Genomic DNA, 26,613 nt, shown 5'->3' on the forward strand with positions numbered 1-26,613 from the left:
TGAGGGTAAGAAACCTCAGCTCTGACTCCTTTCATTTGGAGCTGAGGGCTGTGGCACTGCTGCTGATCACCATTGCAGCTGTCATGAGTTACAAAACTGAAAAAACAAGGCTCTTAAAAAATGGTGATTTCTTTTATACATGGTCACTTTGGGGTCTTCTGTCACACAAAGGCCGAAATTATTGCAATGGCCAGAGTAGTGATTCACTCTTCTATCTTTTACTCTACCGTCACTTTATAGTTGGGGATTTTTTTTGCATTTTAATTGGAAAATTCCCAAGTTTTTATCATGGGTCTGAGCACCTCCTCTTAGCCAAGCATGGCCTGAAAAAAGGGCCTGCCTTGATAGCTCTCATTTGAAGTTCTCGGCAAGCATTACATCAATATTTAACCCCATCTCTCCGGGGGAGGCTGCAGGCTGCCTGGCTTCCCGGCGCGGCCAGGACCGTGGCGGCCCCCGGACACAGCTGTACACAAACAAGGGATTCGGACTGGCCACAGCACCCGTACAGAAAGTGAGGGGCAGGCGGATGCAGCCCTCCAGACCTGCCCTCTCCTGCTTGTCCTGCTCCCTGAAGGACTGACTTAAACTCCACCAAAAATAGACAGCGGGGGCTGCGCCCAGTTAGAAAAGAGGAAAAGTCCCTTCCTCGTATCCGTATGACGTTGCAATTTAATTTCCTTGCCATCACAATGCCTTCAGTTCCCCACCAAGATTTCCTTGCCTACCTCAGTGTCCCTGCCCGCTCAGCAGAGCATGTGGCCGGGCCTGGCCAGGCTGGGACCAGCTGTCCGATGCCTGGCTGGGACACGGTGGCTTTCTCAGCTGGAGGTTGGAACACTGCGGTAGGTCCATGGCCAGGCAGCGTAGGATGAGCGTGTGCTGCTCCTCGGCAGTGAGAACCCCAACACACGGCTGGGAAGGCTGCCAGGACAGACCTGCAGGGTCACCGCTCACCGGAGCCGGCCGCTCAGGGCATCCCGGTGTCCCGGTGCCTCCTCGGCACTCAGCCCTCCTGGCTCCTCCCTGCCGCAGCGCTGGTCTTGCTGAGCCACCTCCTCAGTGTGGGGACAAGGACGGGACCCAACACAGCGGTGACAGCTCCATCGCACTCCCCGGAGCGCACAAGGAGTGGGAACGGTCTCAGCTTCCTTGCTGGGCGACCGCGCCTTGGAAGCTCTGCAAGTCTTGACTTAGGACCATTTTCGGATGAGTTTACCTCATTTGTAAGCCCACAGCACTTTAAAAAAAAAGCAAACAAACGAAAAAGCACAGGAGCTAAAAATTCTGGGCCACCTCGCTATGAATCTGGAGGGTATTTTTTGTTTGTTTACATTGCCGGGTAATAAAAACGTAATGTACGTTTTGAATCTGGAGAAAAATAAGGCGAATGGGAGCTTACTTAGAAGGGGAGCCACGTGTCTCCCTGTCTGTCTGAGAGCTGATGGCCTTGTACTGCAAGTCTCGAGGCTCTGAATATGAAAATGAATCACATCAGCCCACAACGTTCCCCAGTGTTTCGAGAGTTCTGCTTTCAACACACATGTAGCAATGATCTTTGTTGTCCTGACCTGGGTGATGTCATATTTTTCCATAAGAACACTGGGTGACAGCACATTTGTAGGCTTTGGCCTAAATGTATAACGACCATGAAATTCCCTTTAATGTCAAAATAAGACCAAAAGAGAAAAAAGAGCGGAAAGGTCATATGGAAAAAAACCTCCAATAATAAATATGAATTTTGGGGCTGAGCGAGTCTGGCTGTCACCGGGATGAGCCCACCGAGGCAGACACCCCGGCAACATCCCGATAATCTTATTATTTGCATGACATTAGCCATGAGGCCGGGGAGTGGGGAGGGGTGGGGGAGGGGAAAGAGGAAGAAGGCCTCCAAAAGCATCCCGGCGGCCCCGAAAGACCGGCCAGGCCCCTCCCGGTCGTGCCGGGGGTGCGGTCGCAGCCGGGCGGGGGTGGGCGGGCAGCGGCCCCGCCGCGCTGGGCCGGGGGCTGGGCGCGGGGCGGATTGGCGTGCGCAGCTACTCGCGGCGGTGCGGTAGCGGCGCGCGGGGCCCTGCGGAGCGCGGTAATGATGTCAACTTGTTATTTACTTTCCAGCGCCGGGTGACGGCGCAGCGCGAAAGGAGAATCAATCAGCCGCCGTGTGACCCGCCAGGCGCAAAAAATCCGGGAGCCGGGCGGGGGAGGGGAAGCACATGGAGCCGCGTTGCATCATCCGCCCGGGGGTGGGGGGGGACACGGACGGGACACGGGGACACGCGTGGGGCGGGCGCGCTGGAGGCTAAAGAGTCGCAGCGCTGCTGCCCGCGGGTGTCGCGCCCCAGCGAGAAGCAATAAAACCCGTTTGTGCTGATTCACAGCCCACCCGCCCCCCGCGGCGCTGACTGGGCACCGCCGCCCGCCCCGGGCCGGGGCAACGGCGGCGGCGCGGGGAGCGCTCCCGCAGCGCCGCCCGGGCTGTCCCTCATGTCGCTGCGCGCGACGAGCGGCCGCGTCCCGGGCGCCGGAGCGCGCCCCGCGGTGCCCTGCGCGGGCAGCACCGGCCGCAGCCGCCCCAGCGGCCCGAGCGGGGCCGGGTCGGACGCGGGGGCCGAACGTGAGGGGGGGGACAGAGAGCGGCCGCGAGCCCCGCGCGCCCCCCCCGCGCCGGGCCGGCACCAGGGAACGCGGCGCTGCCCGGCGGGCGGGGGAGGGGAGAGCGGGGCTGCCCTCCGTGTGTGTGCCTGGTGTGTCACCGGGTTTCAGTTGCGGGGGGGTGTCAAACACAACATAACCGCAGGCGGGGCGAGGGCCAGCGGCACCCCGGGGCACCCCCGGGGGCGTTGGCGGCGGCGCCTCCTCGAGTTGCGCGTCCCGGCGTGCGGGACCGACCCAGGTGGGGGAGGGCGCGGCCGGTTCGCCCCCCACCCACCCCGGCCCTCCCGGTGCGCCCCCTCCCCCGCCGTCCCCTCCCTCGCTCCCGCCCGGTGGCGGCGGCGGCGGCCCCGGGCGCGGCTGTGGCTCCCCCTCGGCGCTGCTCCCGCCGCCGCCGCGCGCCCGCAGCGGCCCCGCTAGCCCCCCCTCACCGCCATTCCGCCCCAAAACTTTCCGTTTCCCCCTTCCCACTCTCCGGGACTTCCTTGTGCCGCCCGTGCGCGCGGAGGGGGGGGGGGAGGAGGCGTGTGCGGCGGCGGCGGCGGCGAGGGGGGATTCGCAGCCTCCTGGCAGGCTTGCCGGGACCCCGGGGGAAGAGGAGTTGCACCATGCGCGGCAAGTGAGGGAAAGTCTCCGCCAGCAGCAGCGCCGCCGCCCCCCGCAGAAGTTGGGGCTCTCCCCGCCCGCGGGAGCGGGAGCTGTGCCTTTAACGCCCGCTGCGCCGCGAGGTGAGTTCTCGAGGCGGATTATTCATCCCGGGGACCCTGTTGTGGTTTCTTCCCCCCCCCCCCCCCCCGTCTTTTTTTTTTTTTTTTTTTTTTTTTTTAATTTCCCCTTTTCTTACGCTCGTCCTTCCCGGCGCAGCCCCCCGAGCCCAGCCCAGCCCGGGGCCCGCTACCCCCCGGCGCCCCCTCTGCAGCCTGACCCGCCCGGGGGGGAGGGGGTCGCTCAGCCGCCGCTTGTTATGACGAAGTTTTTTGAACCCTGACGTTTTGGGGTCTGTGTGGGGGTTTTGGGGGTGTTTTCCTTGAGCCGAGGTGATGTGTGTGTGTTGGGCTGCCGTGCCCGTGGCGGGTGTTTTGCAGCTGCCCCCGAGCAGAGCGACCCCGGGGCGTGGGGGAGGGGGGCAGTTTCTCCCTACTTCTGAGACAGTATTTTAATGTATGGGGGGGGGGGGGGGGTTATTAAAAAAAAAAATGCTCGGGGAGGGGGGAGAGAAATGCGAGGTATTCACGCTCCAGTGTGGAGTTTGCAGAGCCTGAGTGGGGGAGGGGATCCCATTCATCGCCAGGGCTTGAATCAGCAGCGGGCGGAGGGGCCGGTCGCTCCCCTACATCGAAGTTTACTTCCAAGTAGGTAAACAAGTTCGCCCCTCGCCCCCCACCCCGTGCCCAGTCCCCCGGAGCCGAGCTGCCCCCGGCCCCGCTCCCAGCGCTGCGGCCGCCGGCGGGGCGGGGGTGCGGGGGAGCCCCTCGGGGCCGGAGCTGCGGGGCCGCCGACCTGTTGCACGTCCCGGGCCGGCGTGCCCAGCCCCGGCGCGGCGGGGCCGGGGCGTCCTGCCCCCGGCGCTGTCACCGGGCCGGGCAGGGTCCCCATTTTGTGGTGCGCGTGCAATCTCGGCGGTGGGGCTGATAGATGGGCTCGGTGCGCGGCTGAATATTGGTGTGGTGTGATGTAAAGCGAATGACCCTTGACCTATTTAATGATATGTTGTTGGGTTCTGGGGCAGGCATCCTGCACGGCGCAACAAGGGGCAAAAACACCAAGCCACACCCTAAAAGTTCGGCTCACATATTAATTCCTCAAAGTCGGCGTTTAGAGGGAATAAAGGCTTCCCTTTATGTGTTGCCTTAACATGCCTCTTTGCTGTTCTCCACGAGGATTCGTACGGCGTTTCTCCCTTCCTGACGCACGAGCCTTGGAGTGTGGATGTGGATGTGTGCGATGGGGGAGGGGAGGCGGGCTGTTCGGCGCGGCTCACCCACCGCCTCCTCCAAAAAAAGAAAATATTGCAGCATAATGTTGCAGAAACCTAAAATATTCCATTGAAAAGAGTGGTGATTTGAAGTAAAATGGAGTGTAAAATTAAAATTTCAAGACTAATAGTATGAAAATAAACGTTGTGCCAGAGGGAGATTTGATTGTAGGTAATAAATACAAGGTCTTTACCCTTGACAAATAGGATGTTATATCTTTATTCCTTACCCCATTTATTAGTGGTCTTTTAACCAGGACTGCTCGTGTGGCATGTATAAGGTTTAGCATCATATGCCTTGTGTACCATGTGACTGCACATACTGGGTTTAGGCCTCTCCCTGTCCTGCAGTCAGTGTTCTGTCATGTACAGAGACACTGGGCAGGTTTTAAATTAAATATATTCATTCTGTGATAGCAGATGTTGTTGGCAAAGAGAGACGGATTTGTCCTAGTGTGTGTTTTGGCGTTGTTTTTTTTTGTTTGGCTTTTTTTTCAAACAATTACAGATAATAATTGCAACATCTCAACGACAGCAATAGTAAAACAGGGAAGCTTTCCCACAGAAGATTTGTAAATGGGGTGGGAGGAAAAAGGAAAGCAAGAGGGGGAGGATGCTATCACATTAAAAATGCTTTAAATCTCTCTTGTGCTACATGTAATAATGGTAAAAACAGTGGAGAATTTGAGCAGAGCTGCTGTTGTCATGTCAGTGTTTAACACCTTCAGTGAGCCATGCAACAGCCAGGGGCAGGGCAACCCTGGATGTACAGACTGGGGAATGAGAGGTTGGAAAGCAGTGCCCAGAAAGGGACCTGGGGGTCCTGGTCAATGGAAAGTTGAACATGAGTCAGCAGTGCCCTGGCAGCCAGGAGGGCCAACCGTGTCCTGGGGGGCATCAGGCACAGCAGCACCAGCCGGACAAGGGAGGGGATTGTCCTGCTCTGCTCTGCACTGGGCAGGTGGCCTCACCTCGGGTGCTGGGGGCACTTTTGGACACTGCAATGTAAGAAAGACATTCAGCTGTTACAGGGTGTCCAAAGGAGAACCATGGAGGTGTGAAGGGTCTTGAGAGGAAGCTGTATGAGGAGTGGCTGAGGTCCCTTGGCTTGTTCAGGTTAGAGAAGACTGAGGGGAGACCTTTATTGCAGTCTACGGCTTCCTCACGAGGGGAAGCAGAAGGGCAGGCACTGATCTCTTCTCTCTGGTGACCAGTGACAGGACCTGAGGGAATGTCCTGAAGCTGTGTCTGGGCAGTTTTGGGTTGGATGTTAAGAAAAGACTCTCCACTCAGAGGGTGGTTGAGCACTGGAACAGGCTCCCCAGGGATCACAGTACCAAGGCTGACAGGATTCAAGAAGCATTTGGACAGTGGTCTTGGGCACATGGTGTGATTTTTGGGATGTCCTGTGCAGGGCTACGAGTTGGACTCAATGATCCTTGTGGGCCCCTTCCAACTCAGTATATTCTATGATTTGAAGATTTTTTTTTTTTTTCTCCCCTAAGATGAAAAAGCCTGTCTCAGAAGCAAAGAGGATTAAAAAATTCACATACTTGTAAACACTGGCAACTACACAACTGTCCAGGTCTCTTAGGACATAAAAAAACCCTCTGCAGATAAGTTGTCATATGAATACATCCTCTGCCCTTCCCCCATCCAGTTGAGTAAGATGACTCCCGTGTTCTCTGCTATGTCACTGCTGTGAGTTATGCTACTGCTCTTTTTTAAATGATTGCAGATATTCTCCACAATAAGTAGCTAAAGAGCAAAAATAAGTTAGATCCTTGCTAGGGAAGGGGCACCTGGAATTGTCAGATTTCTGCTCCACCAGTTTGCCCAGTTTTCACTGAATCCTAGAATATGCTGAGTTAGAAGGGACCCACCAGGGTTGAGTCCAACTCCTGATCCTGTGCAGGACAGCCCCAAGAATCCCACCATGTTTTGAACTCTTGTCAGGCTTGGTGCTGTGATCTCTTCCCTGGGGGAGCCTGTTCCAGTGCACAGCACCGTCGGGGTGAAAAACCTTTGCCTGGTATCTAACCTAAACCTCCCCTGATTCAATTTCACGCTATTTTGGTCCTGTCATTGATTGTCGGATGGGCTTTTCTCATTTTTGTGATGACGGGGGCCAGAAGTAGATGTGCTGTTCATTTGATATGTCTAATGTGCCATGGCTCCTGGAAGAGCTTCCTGAATGGAAAGTCCTCCTCTGGCAGCAGCAGCTGTTAAAGGCCTGTCATCCCTTTGCTTGGAATGAGTAGAGAAGAATGTCTCTCAGTGTGGATGAGATCTTATTTCTCAGTAGCTGAGATAAGTCAGCAGTGCAATACGCTTAGGATTTAGCAACGTGCTGAATTTGGTTCATTGTGGAGATGAGGCTGGAAAAGCCATCCCGGGTTTTAGGTTTAGGTTGTTGAGCGATTGCCACAGGTAGCGGGGTTGGTGCGTGCTTCAGTGCCGCTGGCCCTTGCGCTTTGCTGCTGCTAAGAGTCCAGGGTTAGAATTCGTGCTGTATTAAACTGACACTGTTTGTATTTTAGTAGTGCTGAGGGGCCCCCATTCAAATCAGGGCCATTTGGGGAATATTGTAGACAGTGGTTCTCACCCTAAACAGGTTGTAATGTAAGTGAGGGAAACAAAAAGCCAGGCGGGTAAATGCTGGTAAAAACTGACTCAGGGGAGCAGCAGCTGATTGTAGTGCCTTATCTGCTCGACCACGGTGAGATCTCAGCTAGTGGGAGAGAGGAGAGTTGTTAACACCTGGCAGCACGGCTGCTGGTAAATCCGTCCGCTCTGCCCAAAGAGAGGTGGGCGTCATAACGTGATCCATATCCTGGATTCGCTTTACTACTGCTCTTTTAATTCCTAGCATTCTAGATTATGTACACCAGCCTGCCTATAAAGTGATCCAGGTTTTATAACTCTTGGGACAGCTTCTTTTTTTCATAGTCTTCATTATGAGGCAAGATGGAAGTAATTTTGTAAACTCTTTTTTCAGCTGCTAAATTAAAACTCCACTCCCTCTTCCCCTCCCTCATCTTGCCTATTTTTAGTTAGGAGGAAATAGCTGACCTCTTTACAGCAAGAACCCAGACCCCCTGGGTGCCATTTATAGGTTTCTACCAAATGGCCTACTTGGACAAGTTGGTTGAAATTAAACAAAAACATTGGGACTGCAGCTCTACATAGGAATAGCAGCCTTCCTGTCAGTACAAAATCTGTCATTTTAATGATACTGAAACAAGCACACAAATGTGAAAAATGGGGTTTAGGTTATTTTTCTTTTCTTCAGTAGACAATATTTTAAAAGCTTTTTTTTTTTTTTTGTTGCTCTCTGATCATTAATATAATGGAATTGCATTAAGGATGACTGAAAGTATTTTGTTTTACAATTACAGGAAGTCCCCCAAAGTTAGGGCAGTGTAAAAGCTAGAAGCAGTCAAAGAAGGGTGTTCATTAAGAAAACATCATTGTTTCTGACCAGTGTTCTTCATGTGTAGAGATTTTGTCCTAGACACAGATTTATAAATTATAGTTACTAATGTTTAGTAATTCTGTAGAAATACAGAATTGCTTCTGCTAGCTTAACTTAAAGCAAGTTTAACTCCACAATGGGTATGTGACAGTTTTTGAAGGTAAAGGTGCGCAGGCCTTTCATGCTGCTTTTCTTGAGCCACTTTTCCTGTGCATATTTGTATTTATTTAAGTGATACTAAAAATACTGGGCTGTAGCAATAGTTGTTGCATTTCTTCATTTGTTGTTTGAGAAGAGTATATTGCCTCTGTTCTGTTCAGGTCCCAGCCACCAGTCCCTTGCTGTACTTTGGGTTACGAGCATGACTGCAACTTGGGGTTGGGTACATCTGATGGTGTGGCTTCCATCTTTATAATCCTGTTTACTTTATGCAGTTAAAGGGGCGTCATGATGTTTAGCCCCATTTCTTGACCACCTCTATTGGTATTATGGGCAATTAATAGGTGTCTGCTTGTCCTGTTTAAACTAGAGTGCATGTAAAGAGTCATAAGGTTATGTGAAGTTACAATGGAAATTTCTGCCAAGAACCCTGTGGTGTTCATGCAGTACAAAATCATGATGATAGTACTGTAGTATGAAGAAACAATTATTTTAATATTTTAGCTAAGTGCATTGCATAACTACATTTTGGCTTGGATGTTGAATCTTACTCATTTGCTAGGCGAGGTTACACAGCACACTGACCATGTGGACGAACAGTGCCTTGATGCTTAGATGATATGACTTGTGGCCTGTTTCTGAACAGATGAGTAGTACTAATAATGTCTAATAATTATATATATATATATGCTCATCAAAATGCTCTAGTCTAATTAAGTAGTGAGTTTTATTGACCCTTTGCTATTGGAAGGTGAAACAAGGCTTTTTGAAGACCAGTGTTCTCCATTAGTATGTAACAGTTGCTCTATGTATCACACCAGTGCCGTTTGAAATGTGATTGCATTTACTGACCTAAGTTTCATTTAAGCTGCTAATTCTTAGTTACAGTTTAACCTCTTACCACTGAGTAGAGGCATTAGAATACGTTGTTACATAAAATAATACTTTTATTAAATGAAAAAATATAGAGACATTAATTATGATTTTATGGGTGTTTTCCTGTTTAAACACAACTTTCCCATACCTCAGATAAATCACCAATAGAGCAAAAAAGCAACATTTTTCCCTTAGGCATTAAAATTACTTGGAAAATATGTTTTGACATTGTCTTCAAGAAAACAAAGAGGATTTTACTTCGGTGGATAGATTCCCTTTGTCATTCTGCAGCATAATGCATTTGTTGTACTCCTTTTTGAAGGCAGCAAACTTCAATGGATGTGCAGTGGCAAACTTTGGCTTCTGCTGTATTTTGCTGTGTAGCACCATCAGCTCTTCATTAATCCTCTGCCATTGAATGGAGACTCTGCAGAATATTCTCTAGTTCAAGAGAGAAGCTAACTATTTGTGATTTATATTTCTGAATCAAATAGTCATATTACAGAGGCCCTGCTGGAAGGGAGCAGTTGCACTGTTGTGATTAACACGTATACAGCTGTTGTTGTGTTTCATGCTTAGAAGTGTCCACTGCCGAGTTTGTGTTAATTTGAGCACTAACCTGTAGCCTACAGCAAGATAATTGGAAAGATGTTCTTTCAAAAGAATTGACCTTCACAGTGTGCAGTTAATAAAAACATGAGATTTTTATGAAGTGAAGTAAAAATATGGATTTTTTTTTTTTTTTGTAAAGTCATTTGTGTTGGTAACAGAATGAGGAATTGTTATAACAAGATGATGGTTTCAGTGTCATTTAGCAGCTATGAGTTGCTTGTTCACTGTACCACTGGGTTTAGTCTGGTTGCTACTGGCAGAGGATATGTGTGTGTCCAGAGACCCATTAGTATTAAGACTTGTGTTAGCAGATAGTCTCAGCTGGGATTGCAGAACAGGAATCAGTTTCACAAATATTAATTGTTTAAAGTGAACTACACTAATTGCCATGTGTGAATGCATGCATGTGCACGTATATACACGTACATGGATAGCCTTAAGGTAGTCCAAAAAGTAGTTTTGGAGAAAAAAAGGTGTCACCCTGAGGTTGGAGAGTGATGCCAGTGTGCAGTGGCTTGACTTTCACATCCTTCCTGAACTAGGATTTGCTCAGGTCAGCAGCACCTGAGGTGCTGCAGAGCCAGTGAAATGACTGTAGACTGGGCCGGGCTGGATGTCAAGTTTTGGGAGAAGACAGAGGTGCAGCACCCTTTAATTACGTGCTTGTTGAGATGTGGCAAGGTCAGGAGTGCATACTGTGCTTGTACATCTGACTGAGCCTGGTGAGACCAGGAGGCGACAGCTGGGGCTGGATATGCATTTAAACTTCAGAATTATGTTCATTTTTTCATCCTTTTTTTTTTTTTTTTTTTTTTTTTTTTTGACGTTGTTTAGTTTTTTGTTTCTCTTAGAAGTAAAATTTAAACCCTGATCTTGACAGAGAGATTGAGGTAAAATTGCCCTCCTCCATAGCATTCTCCACAGATAGGGTTGAGCTTTGCTGATGAGTTAGGACTGGGAATCCAAGCACAGACCGTGCTGGTTCATACTGTGTGGATTAGTTTCCAAGGATATTTATCTGTTGCTTTTTACAGTCACAGAACAAACTTAACCCTTTTCGTGCCTATTTTACATGCACACGTGAGTTAGACCTCTAGGAATTTAGATATAGAATTGGTTGAAACACATGAAATATTTTCTAAATGTTTCAGAAAGTATTGGTAATGCTGCTAAATAGGTGGACTCAAATCTCTCTCCTTGCAGCTTAACTTTCCTTTTTTTTTTTTTACTTTTTGGCTTTAGTTTTGTCCTTTTTTAATGTGAGAGCTTCTGTAGTTTGTATAGTTTACTTTTTCAGTTGTTGACTTTTAAACTAAAATACTGTAATCTGGGAGGTACAGATAAAAGGCATGCCTGAGGATTATTCTAATGAGAAAAACACCTTCCTTCCTATGCCAATTTTCAAAAAAATGGAAGTGAGGAGCAGAAGCAAGTACATTTTTAGTAACATTGCATGGTGTTCCCAAGACAGATTTTATATCATTCTGTGAAAACTATTCAAGGTTTCTTTATTTTCATTTTGACTACTACTGGGTTTGTTTGGGTTGCTGGTGTTGTAACTCAATAACAATGCTAATTTGCATTTGGAGGAATCTGATTTTGTACTAAAAAACCCAAACACTCTGAGCTCTAATACTTCTGCTAGTATCAATAAGTGTTACATAATCAGTTAATTTAAATGAGCCAATTAGTTTAAAATTAGTGCATGACAGTGTATCATAAAAATTCATCCAGCTTCATTCTCACAGGATTTTAAGTGCTTGGAAAAAAAGAACCCTGAAGCTGAAAGGGTGGCCCAAAACGCAGTGTTAGAGTGGAAGGAAAGAACCTATTTATTACACACAGCTGAAATCTACTAAAGCATTAACATAATGGTTTCCCTCACTACTGATGAATGAAAATTACTTTCCTGGGAGACCACCATCCTGTCTTTACTACCTAGTCTGGTAGTGCTGAGTAGAGGTTAGGTAAAAAGTGGAATGTAGCTTAAGCCCTCCTGGGCAGTTTACAAGGAGGGGGAAGGTGAGTGGGAATGGACTGCCTCGAAAGTGAGGATTCACTGCTTTTAACCTGCTGACCATCAAGTGGACAAAGAAATTCTTTTAGGAATTTTCTGAACTGTGTTTGTTTTTTTTTTCTTGGCTAAGATGTCATGTCTTCAAAACACTTATTCCTGTGTGTTTCTTCAGTATTATAATGGTAGTATGTGTGATATGCAGGTAGTTTATAATACCTTATTTTGTGGTTACAGCAATGGCTTTTTTTGTGTGTCTGGTTTTTCTAATGTTTTACGTATTCGTATGCATATGTGCCTCACTGTGGATTAAATCTTTTATTTTAAATTTTGCTTAGGCTAAACAGTAAATTCTTCATGGTATCTACGATGTTACCAGCAGCATATATTTTCAGTTTAAAAACCACTTGAAACATGGAAGGGTTCTGTGTTCCCTAATGACAACATGTTTCATGCAATTATACATTGTCAGTTTGATCATGTGCGCTGAATGGTGGCTTTGTAGATAAGATTTGTTGTGCACAACAGATGTTTATGTACATGGAGTCCAGCGTGAAAGAAATTTAATTTCCTCTTACTAAAAATAATATCGTGACCTGTATCTTCTACCTATTTAAAAAGTGCTCAGATAATTGCAGTGAATGATTTTGTAGTTGCTTTCTCCTGTATTCATTTTGCCATGAGCTTTTAAAGTACAATATATTTCCCTTTTCTTAATGTAAATTTGAATACATATCTATGAAAAGAAAGAAAAAATCTGTTCCTTTAACAACCTCAGAAGGCAATTGATAGGGCACACCTTTCCACACCTGGGTAGATAATTTACATTCAACTTACAGTGGAATGTTATCTGCCTACCATCCTACAGAACTACTGTGAAGACTTAATTAATGACTGCTTTTGAAGAATTTTAAACAGCAAAACACATTGTCAGTTTATTTTGTTGCTAATTTATTCAAACATGAATGTAAAGCTCTACTTACTAAGGTAAAATCTCATTTTTCCATCAGCTTATCCATTAGGATAGCAAAGTATCAAAAGAAAATTATGAAACAAAAAGTTTTTTGTCCCTTTCAGTGTTCCGTTTAGAGTTAGAAATAATGATTGCTTTAATTTGTTAATCTTCTATTAATCTGTAAGTTAGTTTCCTGGCTAACAGAGTTGGATTTAGGATATTAGTTTGCCTCAGAACAAGCTTTTGTTGCTTTGTCCTTCAAACTTTTTGTAATTGCTTTTAAACCTTTTATTTTAATTACCTCCCCCCACAGCAAAAAACCTATTGGGGTTTGCAGTGGAGTTTAAGAGGTTTCATTTTAATGGCTATTTTGTGTGCTCCATAGTTTTTCTTTTCTGACAGCTCCATGATACCTGGGTAACTCCAGCAAGGACAGAGTTGGTGATACATTTGTGATCTGAGCATTCAACAAATCCTGTTATAGCTATGGCCTGATGTTGCAAAAATGTGTTTGGCTTGTGCAGGAGATTTCTAGGATCAGGCCTTATATGATGGCAGCACAGATTCTTGACTGATTAAGTAAACATTTCTGAGCCTTTTTTATAGCAACAGATGATGTGCATGATTTTAGCTTCAATCCTGACAGGCAGTGTTCCTGTAATGAAGTGGAGATTGTGGTGTCCCTCTCCTTTCCCCTAGCCCACATTAGTAGGTTTTTTTTGTATGGCAAAACTTCCACAGTCTATTTTGAATAATATTCTTATCTGAATCTTCTCCATGTTCTTGGAAGTTTCTGTAGATGACAAATATGAAGTTGAGTTTTAGAGCCTGGTTTCTTCAAAATGTGCAGGAGCTGTGTTGGCTGTGTTGAAATCCACTGAGCTTAATATTTTGCAGTATAAAGTGTAAGACTTGGTTGCAAACACATACATTGAAAAGCGACCAGCACAGGTGGATGGTTGGAAGTGATGAACTTTTTCAGTCAAGTGCCCTTAGTTTTTCAGTCACGTGCCCTTAGTTTTTCAGGCAAGGCCACATCATGAGGTTTAACAAACTCTAGCAGTGGCAGGATGGTCTCATTGCCTGTCTGAATCATGGTTAGTCTCAAAACTGTTCTGCCAAGCGTGACCTACCACATACAGAGCCCAGCACCTTGGAACTGGCACTGGATGCTTGTCTTGTGTAAGGGCTGCAAGCACCATAGCCTCTGTGGAGAGGATATATCAACCTTTTTTATTTTAATTTACTTTATTCTCTGGGGTGGTTGCTGTGTGTTTGACTGCAGTAGGTAAGGAAAATTACACAGAAGGATCATGACATTTATTTTTTTCACCTTAAATATAAATTTTCTGATTTTTTTTGTTTGATGACTCAAATGTCCTACGAATAGTTGTCTTAAATAAATATTTAGCTCCTTATGTGATTAGCACTGTCTTAATTTTTATTTTTGTTGTTGGAAGTACATATGGTACATTCTGGTGTCTCAAGTGGAGCCAATGTCTTGCCAGCCTATTTAACGTGTTAACGTATGTGAGAAAGTGTGCCCTGTGGCCTGAAGCATCATTGATGTATTTGCAGTTGCCTCAGTCTTTTAATTTCTGTTTGTATGCGTTGCATTTGCTTAGATTGAATTTATTATTGATTTCAGCTGTTTGCAAATAGTCTAGTGACAGAGCATTTGCTGGTGTCTCCTTTGAGCCAGCATTTTACCCTCATTAGTCTATGGATGTGTTCTTTTGAATGTTCGCCAAATGCATTCATAAAACCGGTAAAATTAATAGAAGGAAAAGTGGGAGAGCTGTGTGATCTGTTATTTGTAAACAACATTATGAGACTGCCTTTCAGTGTTTGACCATACTTTACTGCATTTATTTTTTTTCCCCAAGTTTTCCCTTTTTTATTCATTTGGGTTTTACGAGCTTCCCGTCATATACAGCCATTTACTCAGCAGTTTTAATTGCCTTTTTTTCTGTGATACATTTTGGTTTGATTTGGTTTTGAAGACTAAAGCTACTAGGTAAATAACAACAGTAATATTTATCGGTTCTGTAATTCTGTAGTTTCAAATCATGGCTTGCAAGCTAGTAGAGTACACAGGATTGTTTTTATAGAGAGCTGTGAGGTTAAAAAAAAAAAGAAGGAAGTCTGTTGTCATTGTTCAGTTTTACTGTGCAAGGTATCTTTATTGCTCCACAAATTTAAAGAGTTTTAAAAAATGGTCTAATTATATTGTAAACTTCTTTAGGATGTGATGATACCTATTTTTATGACTTTACTGCTTTGTGGGTGTATATATCATCATGCAAGTAGTAATCTTGTTTTCACAAAAGGTAATTTATACCAACATTAGATTTTGGCATCAGTTTGGTTACATTGTGCAGATATTTATGAAAATATCCTTTCTCTTATATAGGACTGTGAACTGTATTTTCTCTGATAGAATACAGATCTGGCTGATCCTTAATTGCGCAAAGAATAATCTGTAGAGAAGCATTTGGATTCCCTTAGTTTGTGTTTACCAGGTCTGTCATATAGGAAGCCTGCTCAACTGATTTTTCTTTTCTTTTTTTCAGCGTCTTATGCAGTACTGGTTTTGGTTTTGGACTACAGCTATTTATATGGCATCATCTTATTTCAGTAAATCCAAATTCTTGCATGTTAAAATGTTAAGACTTTTGTTACTTGATGTTACCACATTTGTGTTCTCTCCTTTGCTTGAGAGCAGCACTCCTTGCTAATGTTAGGAGGGCTGAGGTAGAGGAGGTGTGTATGGTGGGAGTGGGGTTGGGAAGTAAAGCAGGCTCTGGCTGTTTACACATTCCAGGGAACCATAGATCTGCTCTCTTTGAGGCCTGAAATATTTTCCTTTTCACTATCAGTCTTGCAGATCTGGGGTATTTGGGCACACTGCCAATAAAAGTAAATAGCAATGTGTTAATCTCTTAGATTGAAATGTAATAAACTGTATTTTACCTTTTTTTGTGTGTGCATAAGAAGAAAAGATTAACTGCACTTTATAATTAGTATATGACATTTCTAGAAATACTGAAAGTTAGGACTCTTGCTATAATTTCTTCAGGAGTTGCCTATAAAAGGATAAAGTATATTTGACTCTTTCCTTCTTGCTAGTTTATTCCAGAGGGAAAGTTACATAATGAAATATTTTTGATAAAAATATTTTTGATAACTAGATTTTCTGTTTTCAGCATGATAACCATTGGCTCAAGGAGCTGAGGATGACTCCCTCTTTCTCATTTCCATGTAATGCGTGTATATACATGCATTTTTTTCATTTATTTTGTGGTAGGCTTAATCTGTCTTGTAGTCTTCAATTGGATCATTCTGGCTTCCAGCACTTACATTTCAGAGTTCTGATGAAATCAGATACAGAAAGCCATCACCTGCATGTCTTGTTTGTTTGTTGTTGGTTTTTTTCCCCAATATTGGAAGTTATTTCCTGCAGCCTGCACTAAAATAGACTGAGCAGGCAAGCAGATGAATAATGATTTCTTCCAGGTTCTGCTGGAAGAAATTCTGTTCTATGTAATGAACAGACCTTCTGTTTATTATTATTTATTATCAATATTTGTATACATGCCATTTCCTTTCCCTGAAGCTTGCTTTCTTGGGCTTTTTAAAGCTGTATGTTATGTATGAAATTATTGTTTTATTCCAAGTGGTGCAGTTATGCCACTTTGTCATTCCAGCAACTTGCTTTGTCACTAGGACTTGACATGGCTTAACTTTTTGTCGTAAACACTTTCTGAACAAAACGTGTTGTCCTCCAGAAATATTACCATATAATTATGACACACACAAAAAAGACAGTCTCACTGTGATAGCAGCTGTTACCTTCCGTCTTAGGACCATTGTAATACATACAGTGCAAAAGGTAATTCAGACCATACAGTTGGGGTTTTTTTCCAAAGGCAGCCAGTTGCTTAAAACTCCCTTGCATAGCTGTGACTGCCATCTGATCTGCATTTAGAGGGATTAAACTGCTTTTGGAAAAGCTGTGGGCTTCTTCAGCTAGACCACCAGCAAATTGGATAAACTTGTAAGGTCTCTCTTGACTATGTTTTTAAGAAAAAGTGCTGCTCTCATCCTGTAGCGACCTGAATATAAAGCCAGAGGTTTTTTGGGGTTGCTGTTAGGCAATATCAGACTGTTGAGTTTAACCTAAATGGAAGTAAACATGAACATTACCTGCACCTCATTATTTCTGTGCTTTTATGACAGACACTCAAGCTTGTTTGTATAGTGGCTATGGCTCATGTTGATTATGTTGTTAATAATTTGTATCTGTAGTGTGTGCACTGGCTGGGTGCTTTAGAAGCCTACGTTTTTGAATATAGATAGCTAAGTAAGTGGCTTGTTTATGAGAAGCCTTGGGTGGGTACAGCTCCAGTTGAAGTCAGAGGAATTGGTGGCTGCTTAGTGCCTGGATAAATGATTTGTGTTAGTACAGGGATGCATCGTAACATTGGCAACAAAAGATCACCTCCATCTTTTTACCCTAAATTAAATAAAGCATTATGTTAAAAAATATTTTAAAGAAAATGATCGTACCAAGTGGCTACTACCGGTCTGTATAGAGATGGGTGGATTTTTTCCCATGTGCATAAGTTTCATGAAAGGGAAGAATTTGACACTGATTCTCAGCAGCAGCTTCTCACATTTGATATTCAGGTGACTGTGCAGGTTGTATATGGTTTATGTAGAGGTTGGAGGGTCTCTGTTGTAAATTAGTACCAAGTTTGTTTACCATATGTGCTTAGTTACATGTAATGTAACATTTGAGGTAGTGAGGAGATGTACTATTACTGTAGTAGTGATTCTGTTTACTATTTGTTACAAATATTTCTGAACTAAAAAACCATGAGAACTTGTCTTGTGGTTGAAATAATAGGAACTGGGAATTTTATTCTTCTTTAAACAAACAGAAACACTAAAAAACAATATGGGGTATAGTGACCTAATGCAAAAAAAAAAAAAAAAAAAGACCCAGATGCTCCTTAAAATTAGATAGATTTACTTATTAATTATATGTATAAATATCTAGAAATTAGCAGTATCAAATGTTGAACTGTACTGTGTAATAATTACATGCAAATTGCATTGGCTTGGAGGTTTCTTTTCTCTGTAGCTTAGTAGTGTCATCAAGCTGTTTGGGAACTTTGTGTAAGGTATTTTTTGGAAGAAGTTTGATGTGAAGAACAGCTGTTCTGTATTGTTCCTGTCCACAGAGGAGTTTAGGACCTCTAACATAGTAGCTTAGACTTCTCATTTTTGTCTCTTTTTGTTTAGGTTGAAAATATTGGCCTGTAAGAAGCATACTGTAGGCTGTTTAAATATTGACCATTAATTTCGAGCCACAGAAACTATGAAATGAAAATTTAGACGTGCTTTTAAAGTTTTGATTTTCATCCTTTGTTGCTAGTAGCAAGTACTTTCACAGCCAAAATCCACATAAAAAATTTGCATTGTTGACCTAGCAAAACAGTTGGGTTAATTGTTCAACACTACAGATACCTAATAGCTTTCCTTAGAATTATTATTTAGTACTTTTTTTTTTGATCCACAAAATTTCTGAGAAATCTTAGTTATGTGTCTGGCTGATGCAGTGAAAAACTGTCAGTCACAGGGGCATGCAGCTCATAATGGAAAGAGCTGTTAATAGTACTTAATTTGTTTCTTCAGCTCTAGTGATTGGAAACATAAGAACACTTCTAGTACATCAGCAAGCTACTGTTTCAAGAGACCTTCATAGGGAAATGATAAGAAGTAAAGGATAGTAACTTAGAGATAAGGAGGACAATCTGGGCCTTGCAGGAGGAACCCTCACCCATCCGGCAGATTTTTGTTGGTCTTATGCAATTACTGTTTCCAAAAGGTTTCTCTCACAATTGGTTTCACAGTTTTTGAACCTGATAATTTCAAAGCCTATTCTCGACTAGCCTGCTTCCTGTGAAAAGTGGTGTTTGGTGAGGTGTTCATGTGTGCCACATCATGCTACTGAGAAATAAATTGTTTTGATCCTGCAACTCTTGCTTCACTTATTACATTTAATGTTCCTTTTGGGGGAGAGGGAGCGAGAGAGAGAGTGAAGGAAACAACAGTGCTGATATGATGTGGTTTATTGGAGAGAGTGGCACGCACGCCAGCTTTCCCCCACGTTCGATCTTCTCCCTGATTCTTATCCATGGTAGGTCTGGTTGAAGCTGGTAGCAAAACAGTAGCTTAAAGAGACTGATCCCTTGGAGGTAAGAATTTACACAGCACCAGTTTCAGCCTTTAATTGAGAATTGGCCTTTCTGAAAGAGAAAATTGGTTCTGCAAGTGTTAATATATTGCTACAAATTGTTCTGTTGATGAATCTTTAAAAAAAAACTCATGAAAGTAAACCAGAACAAAACAAAATTAAAAAACAAAACAAAAATAAACCCCAAAAGAAACCCAACCAACCAACCCCCCCACCCCAAGACCCCCAAACAAACAAAAAACCCAACCAGCAACATCCCTCACCAAAACAAAATTAAGCAAATGACAGACTTGTTAACTGAGCACTTATAGTTTGCCTTAGGACGTAGGTGCTTACATTTTGAATTGATTTTTAATTGTCATCTTGATGTGTGTGGGAGGTAAAGTGAACTTTTAATGAAAAACATTCTCATAAGAACAGTTGGTATTTGTGGTTCTTCTGGTACACTTAGGTGTATGTTTGGGAGTAAGGGAAATGACATATTAGTATTTTCACGTCTTCTAAATCAAAGAGTTGCCTCACTTATCTTAAGCAACGCAGTCTTTAGATTATATCCAGTTGTTTGTCTGCTGCACAGATATACTTAATTTTCCAGTAAAAAAAAGGTTTCTTATTTTAAAAAACTGTAATTTTTTTTATAACATTATAATTGCAAGCACATTAATTAAAATGCTGGTGATAAAAAGGGTATTTGTATAAGGGAGCTGATTATGCCTGATGGTACAAGATCAGAATTAGGCTAAAATTTTGATATTATCTATCATGCTTCCTTGCATATATGCCTTTATTCCAGTTGTTTCTGCAATAGTTTGCAGACTATTTTGCCTGTTGTATGATTGCCAGTACTGCACAGGTTGACACGGATCTAAAAAGGAGCTGTGTTTGTAGCTGAGAAGTGATCTTTTTGCCTGTTACAAATACGTCTTTTTCCTTCTTGAACTTAGTTCAGTGTAGAAGTTAACTTAATAAAGCCATTTCCCCCTTAATATTTAGACTTTCAGTTCTTAAACATTAAAACCAAAGTGCTGTTAGCTGTATTTTGATGAATAGAAGTGTTCAAGGCTGGGGTGAATGGGGCTCTGAGCAACCTGGTCTAGTGGGAAGTGTGTCCCTGCCCATGGCAGGGGGGTTGGTATGAGGTGATCTTTAAGGTCCCTTCCAACCCAAACCATTTTATGATTCTATGAATATGCTGAAGTTGAATTTTAAATAGTTTGACTTCAAACAAACAAACAAACAAAAAAAAAAAACCAGAAAAGGAGACCTCTTACAAATGTGTTTATGTACTTAATATTTCTGTGAAATATGTTTTTATTGTAGGCCAGACGTTTCCTTCATATAGATGTGGCTGTAGGTGTTCAATATTTATGTCTGTGCTTAACTGCATACACAATAATTTTACAGGAATAAACAGCAGCAGTTGTGTGCAGAAAGCTTAGTGTGTGTGTGGTGTGTGTGGTGTGTGTATGTTTAGGACTTGACCTTAATTGCTAGTTTATCATTCCTAAGAATTTCCTGTCTGGAGTTGAAATGTTTTAAAATCCATCTTACTTCTACTTTGTAGATTTAAAAAACAGTACCTGGTAACTAAGAGCTTTCAATGGGCAGTGAACACTACTTGTTGGGCCTTCTGGTTTGTCTTTGTGGTTCATGTTTAATCTTTGGGTACCTCCAGCCACCTCTCAGTGAAGGCTGGGTGGAGGAATGTTTGACTGCTGCCCACAATGCACTTAGAGAAGAACAGGTCTGTGAGGCTTCTATGTAAATAGCACAGCATTTAGTAATGAGAAAGTTAGCAACTCTCTTAATTGCTCATGAGACATACCTGTGTAGAATTGTGCTTTGAAATTTTCTTTCAAGTCATCTCCGTATGTTCAGTCTGAATTTTCTATCCACCAGCAATGCAGACTCATTCTGCAACTAAAAGAAAAAAGTGTACATTTCAAACATTGTCTAGTCATGGTTAGTTCCTCCTGTTAGGATCCTTAGAGAAGTTAATGCTCTCTTTTGAGATGAAGGAGGCCTGTCACCAAAGGAATTTAATAAATTGCAGTGGTATTCAGAGGGCAGAATGAAAAGACAGGCGTGGGGATCGCAGGTGAAGATTTAGTCACATGAAGGAAACAGTTGTAAATATGCAGTCTGGTTCATAATGTAGGAAAAAGGGAACTCATGGAGTTCCCAGGCAGTGTACATGCAGAGTTTGGGTAGTTTATAAATGTTTGAGGTGGTTTTTCCCTCTTGCAAGAAACAGGATTTTTCAAAGGCTTTCTGTATAAGGCAGGCACTGGGCTTCATTTATCCAGCCATTTTGAGAAACAATGTGGATGTCTTTTGTATTGTTGAAGGACATGGTTTGCCATATTCTCCAGAATTGCTGTGAGGTCAGCCTGTGGGGCTGTGTCTGCCATGTGTGCCCAGTGCTGCAGACCAGCATGCTGCCCCAGCAGGATCTGCTCTCGGGCTATCGGTCGGGCATCGCAGGCGCTGCTCGGTGCCATGCCTGGCTCCTTGGGCATGTTGCTGCTCACCATTCTCCCCTGACCCACATAAAGCATCCTCTGGGACAGTGGAACAGGTTTGATGGAGCCTCTGTGCCTCTCCCCGGGGAACATGAGAAAGAGAACTTTGCCACGGGTGTCTATTGTGGCAGAACGCGTTGGCTGGCAGATGCTCTGGGAAGCCAGGAAGGAGGTGAACAGCAGCAGTGTGAGGCAGCAAGGCCGAACTTGCCTGGCACAGCCATATGGCTGTTGAAATACTACTGAATTGCTTCTTGTTGGTGGGCAAGAGGGCTGGGGTCGGAGGAGCTGGGGAAGAGGGATGGACGATAGCCGTTCCTCAGTGCTAGGGGCTGTAGGATGTGCACTCCTCCTCTCCTGCCCACTGGCAAGAGCTGTCCATCATCTGCGGCTATTGTTTGATGCAATTAGTGTTTATTGACCAAGACGACCTTAATAGGTTTCATTTATGTACCTTGGTTTTATTGCAGTTTAGCCCTCTAAATACCCATGAGGCTCCTAAAATAACAAAGATACTATTAATTAGAAGCTAAGGATCGTAAGCTTTAAAGCAGTATGTACTTCCCTCATTTTTAAACACCTGTATGTATTTAAAAATACACTTTCACTAGAAATGTTTTGATAAGTGATAGCTGATTACGATAGAAATCTCTGAAATTTCCTTTTTTTTCTTCCCTTTTTGTCTCTTGCTTATTTGAGACACTGTTGTCACATTCAATGTCATTGTAGTCCTCCAAGGTCACTGTTTTTCCCGTCTAGTCTGTTGGATGTTTTACCCCATAGTGAGGGTATTTTTTAAGTAGTAAGAATAACGTGAAATCATTTTCAAATCCGTAAAAGTAAACATAAGAATTACAACTGATTTAACCTGTGAAGCTATTCTATTCCACTTGTTTGAAATTGAGCAGATTTCACGCTCATGGTATCTCTTAAAATGGAAGGAAACGGAGAGAAAAGAAGTAGCAATAGCTAAATGAAAGGCCTTAGAACTAAAAGCCTAATGTGTAATAGAGTACTTTTAAGCCATTTTGCAGTCAACAACAAAATAAAGCAAGTACGTTTGACTAGAAGCTGAAGTCTTCTACTGTGAAATGGAAATTTATCTGGTATATTGTACTTTTAAAAATATATTGTTTGTTTTTCTGCTAATGAATGCATGCCAGATTATTGTTCACCAGTTACTGTTCTAGTCCAGATCAGAACTGAAGTTGGCAGAACATAAAGGAAATTTCAAGACAGCTAAATATCATCATCCGGAGCTTCATTTACTGTATATTTTTGTAACTTCAAAAGTACGATAGATTGAGGAACAGGCATATTAGTCACCAGCACGATTCACAGTTCAAATAACTTGTTATTTTTATGAATTTGTGCTATTTAAGAATTGATTAAAATCTCAGTATTACTGCCTTGAAAATTAAAAAGCCAGTTGGCTGTTAAGAATACAGCTGCTTAGACTGGAACACCAGTACTTCTCTTTAACTAGGAAGTGCACATAAAGCACCATGCTTTCCCTTGTGAAGTGGCTTGCCTGGCTGTGGTGCTGTGCAGTGTTATGTTACTTAGATGTTTTGCTCTGCTGACAAGGAGAGCCATTTCACTGGATGTTAACTTGCACTGCTTGAATGCAAGAGTATGAAAAGGTTGAGAGGAAAAAGAAACTGAAATAATCAGTTTGTGTACCGTGGGCACATTAACAGCTACAGCTAGAGTGACTTCTGCCTGATTACAGCATTTGCCACCAGAAGCCAGAGTTTGTATGGTAAAAACTAAAAGGTGGCTCAGCCCACAAACTGTGCTTGAGTAGCATGAACTACGTGGGAGCTCAGGCATCTTGAGTACGTCCCCTGTGTGAGCATTAGTGAGGTTTTCCTACGAAACAAAATCTGTAGTTTGCATTCATAAAATCATAGAATATCTGAATATAGAAGTGTGAAGGGGCCCAGAAGGGTCATCAAGTCTAACTCCCTGCTCCTCACAGGGCTGCCTAAAACTAAACTGCAGGATTAAGAGTGTCATCCAAGATGCCTCCTCCAGCAGGCTTGGTGCTGTGACCATTTGCCTGGGGAGCCGGTTCCAGTGCCCAGCTACACTCCAGGTGAAGAAGCTTTTTCCTAATGTGCAGTTTGGAATTGTCTGTCACTCCATTCCTCCCAGAATAGAACACTTGGTTCTGTTAAACATCAGCCACAGTTCCTCAGTGTTAATGTGCTCAAAGATAAGGAATTCCTCCAGGTGTTGTAAGGATTAGGGGCTGAGGGGGTAAAGGAGACCAAAGTCATGCCACTCCCTCGCAAAATGGGAAGAGCTCTTGGGTAGTTTGTGGTTCATTCCATGGCATAGCGCTGACTGGCCAGGCAGCACATGGTGTAATCATCTGGATAGTAGCAGGAGTTTGTGAGGCTCTTCGACAGGCCTGGTCTATGAAAGTGTCAGAACCCAGATTTCTTTCTGCTGCTTATAGAACAATATATTTATTCGTTATGCAAGCTGCAGTCTGATATGAACTTAATTCAAAGCCTGTTGCAAATGCCTATTTGCGGAAGTGGCATGAACTTACTCTTTTTAAAATATGCTTTTGAGTGTAATTGCGAAATGCAGATAAAGTTATAAATCCATCAGCAAACTGACTATTTTAAGGCCATCTAGTCATGTTTCCAGAGATTAGATTTTTACAAATGTGATATTTTTAGATAGATGAAAGTGAGCATATACCGCATGCTGGAGGTATGAAGCAGCTTTGTAAGCTGTAAGTTTAAAACCTTCTGTTTACAATATGATGTTTTTAAATGTAATGGTGTACAGTATTTGTTAAATGGTATATCACTGTAGTGTAGCACAATTCTAAATGTCTGCAGAATCATCATATAAATTTATTGTTTATCAAGCAACTGGAGAATTTATGCTGATAATTAAGACTTCTTACATAGTTAATATCTGTAACACTTGCACAAGGACTTTTTGTTACTATGCTATGTAGAAAAGCATGTATAAATTTCTTTTGAGATAGATACTGGGGTGTAATGTGCAATACATAAAGGCTAACTTATTTTTAGAGCACATTTTCACCCTAACCTACAATAGGAATGTGGATTTTCATTACATTTTAATATTGGTTATTTCTGATTATGGCCCAGCTGACATTTCAAAACATAGCTTATATGTAACAAAATGCCTACCTCTGTCAGTATGTACATTTCTTGAAATTACTTGTGGTACAGTTCTCATCCAGGCTAGTCCTAGGAGGGCAAGCTGCACCTAGGAGTGCATCAAACAGCATCACCAGCCACTCAGAAGAGGTGATTTGCCCCCTGTATTCAGCATTGGTTCAGCTTTACCTTGAGCACTGCGTGCTTCTCTGGGCCCAAAATTTAACAAGGATGCAAAGGAGCTCGAATTTGTCCAGAGGAGGGCAACAAATATGGTGAAAAGGGCTGGAAGGCATGTCCTGAGAGGCGCAGCTGAGGACTTAGGGCTTGTCTCCTTGGAGAGAGGGAGACCAGGAAGCAACCTCATTGCTCTTGACAGCTTACTAAGGAGGGAGAGTGGAGAGGGAGGTGCTGGTCTCTTCTCCCTGGAATCCAGTGAAAGGATGTGTGGGAATGTCTCAGAGCTGCACCAGGCTAAGTTTAGACTGGGCATTAGGAAGCATTAATTTACCAAGGGGGTGGTTAGATGCCGGAACAGGCTTCCTAGAGTGGTGGTCAACACCCCAAGGCTGACATTGCTTTAAGAGGCGTTTGGACAGTGCCCTTACTATACACTTTAACTCTTGGCCAGCCCTGAACTGGTCAGGTGGTTGGGACTAGTGAGAGTTGTAGGTCCCTTCCAACTAAAATCTATTCTATTCTATTCTTTAGCTGCGAAGCTCCTCTTATTTTTGTTACTAGACCTGCAGAGCTTAGTATCTCACAGATCAGGCTGAACATACATCCTGTAACCATGCAAAACAGAAGGAAAAACAAAAAGTACCCAGGCATTCCTTTACATTTGGACTTGATAGAAAGCTTGCTCTGAGTGTGGGTTCTGGTGTTTTGGAACTTCCACTTTGGAGAGTCAAGTAAAAGAATTTGTTACAATCTGTTCTCGATACTGTTTTCCAGGCATAAGAAGCTTATTCTCCAGTAATGGTGTCAGTGTAAAACCAGGGTGATAACCCAGTATCACCTGTGTAGGTGGAGCTATTCTGCTAAAAGTGCTGCCATGTTTTTTTGGGATATTTTTTATAATTTTGTTGTAACCTGTCTAAACCTTAGTCCATTTATCTATCCCCTTGCTGTAACCCAGCAAGTATCAAGTGGTTTTAATCATATTATATTAGATTATAAAACCCTTCTGTGATAATGAGGTGCTTATGCTTAGCAGTGGTTACAGAAAATGTAGTAGATATAAATACGACTTTATGGAAAACAGGGAGAAAGGACTCGTGAAATGGCGGTAGAGTGGACAACCGAGCTGCTATGTATGTTCTGTTTTGGGTATAATTGGCAGAGCATTCTGAAAGCATGCAGATTTTCTATCAGAATTTGCCAATTTTTTATTCTGGAGGAAAGAGATTATACTGGTAACTGGAAGACAGCTCAAGAGAAAAATGGGTTGTTCAGGGTTAAGCTCACCATGTCTGATGATGATTTTTCCTGGACTGACACATCCAGGGTGTGATCAGTGCTTGCTTTTGTTTTCTCATTATGCTCAGATTTAATTACCTGTATTTAGCATGAAATCCCATGAGACTGGAAACCATTTACATTACTTTGCACCATTTTTGAAATGCTACACCCAGAATAAGTCATTTCTCTCCTGCTAGTTGTAGCTGTAAAGAAGTGGTGCTTTGAGGGAGGGGCCTCACTATGTAGTTGGATGGGATGAGGTACATGGATGGAATGGTTAAAACTTGAAAGCCTCCCTTCACCTGCTTTTGCTCTATCCATTCTACTGAGAAATTATTAACAGGTGCTGAAGGCACGAGTGCTGCCTGCCCTGAGCTCTCAATGCACAAAGAAAAAATCAAACATAGTCTTTTTTTTTTTTAAATAAAAGGAAACCATTGGAGTTGGAATTTGTTGTGAGTGAGGACTAATACAATAGTATACTTACTGACTTACTGAATT

At 43.2% G+C, this 26,613-nt stretch overlaps 1 protein-coding gene across 4 annotated transcripts in view; it reads left to right on the forward strand.

The window, feature by feature from the left end:
* The first annotated feature begins 3,027 nt into the window (after window positions 1-3,027).
* The window catches only part of TBL1X (transducin beta like 1 X-linked), a 193,041-nt gene continuing 169,455 nt past the window's right edge, over window positions 3,028-26,613 (forward strand). For 2 of the 4 annotated variants that reach the window (XM_048328877.1, XM_048328905.1), the window contains exon 1: window positions 3,962-4,004. The gene's annotated coding sequence lies outside the window, so the exon portion shown is untranslated. Of the gene's footprint in view, window positions 3,381-3,961; window positions 4,005-26,613 lie in introns of those variants that run through there. The other 2 variants (XM_048328913.1, XM_048328885.1) reach the window with 2 other exon arrangements.

This window comes from Corvus hawaiiensis, chromosome 2 (genome assembly GCF_020740725.1).
Source record: "Corvus hawaiiensis isolate bCorHaw1 chromosome 2, bCorHaw1.pri.cur, whole genome shotgun sequence".
Classification (NCBI taxonomy): domain Eukaryota; kingdom Metazoa; phylum Chordata; class Aves; order Passeriformes; family Corvidae; genus Corvus; species Corvus hawaiiensis.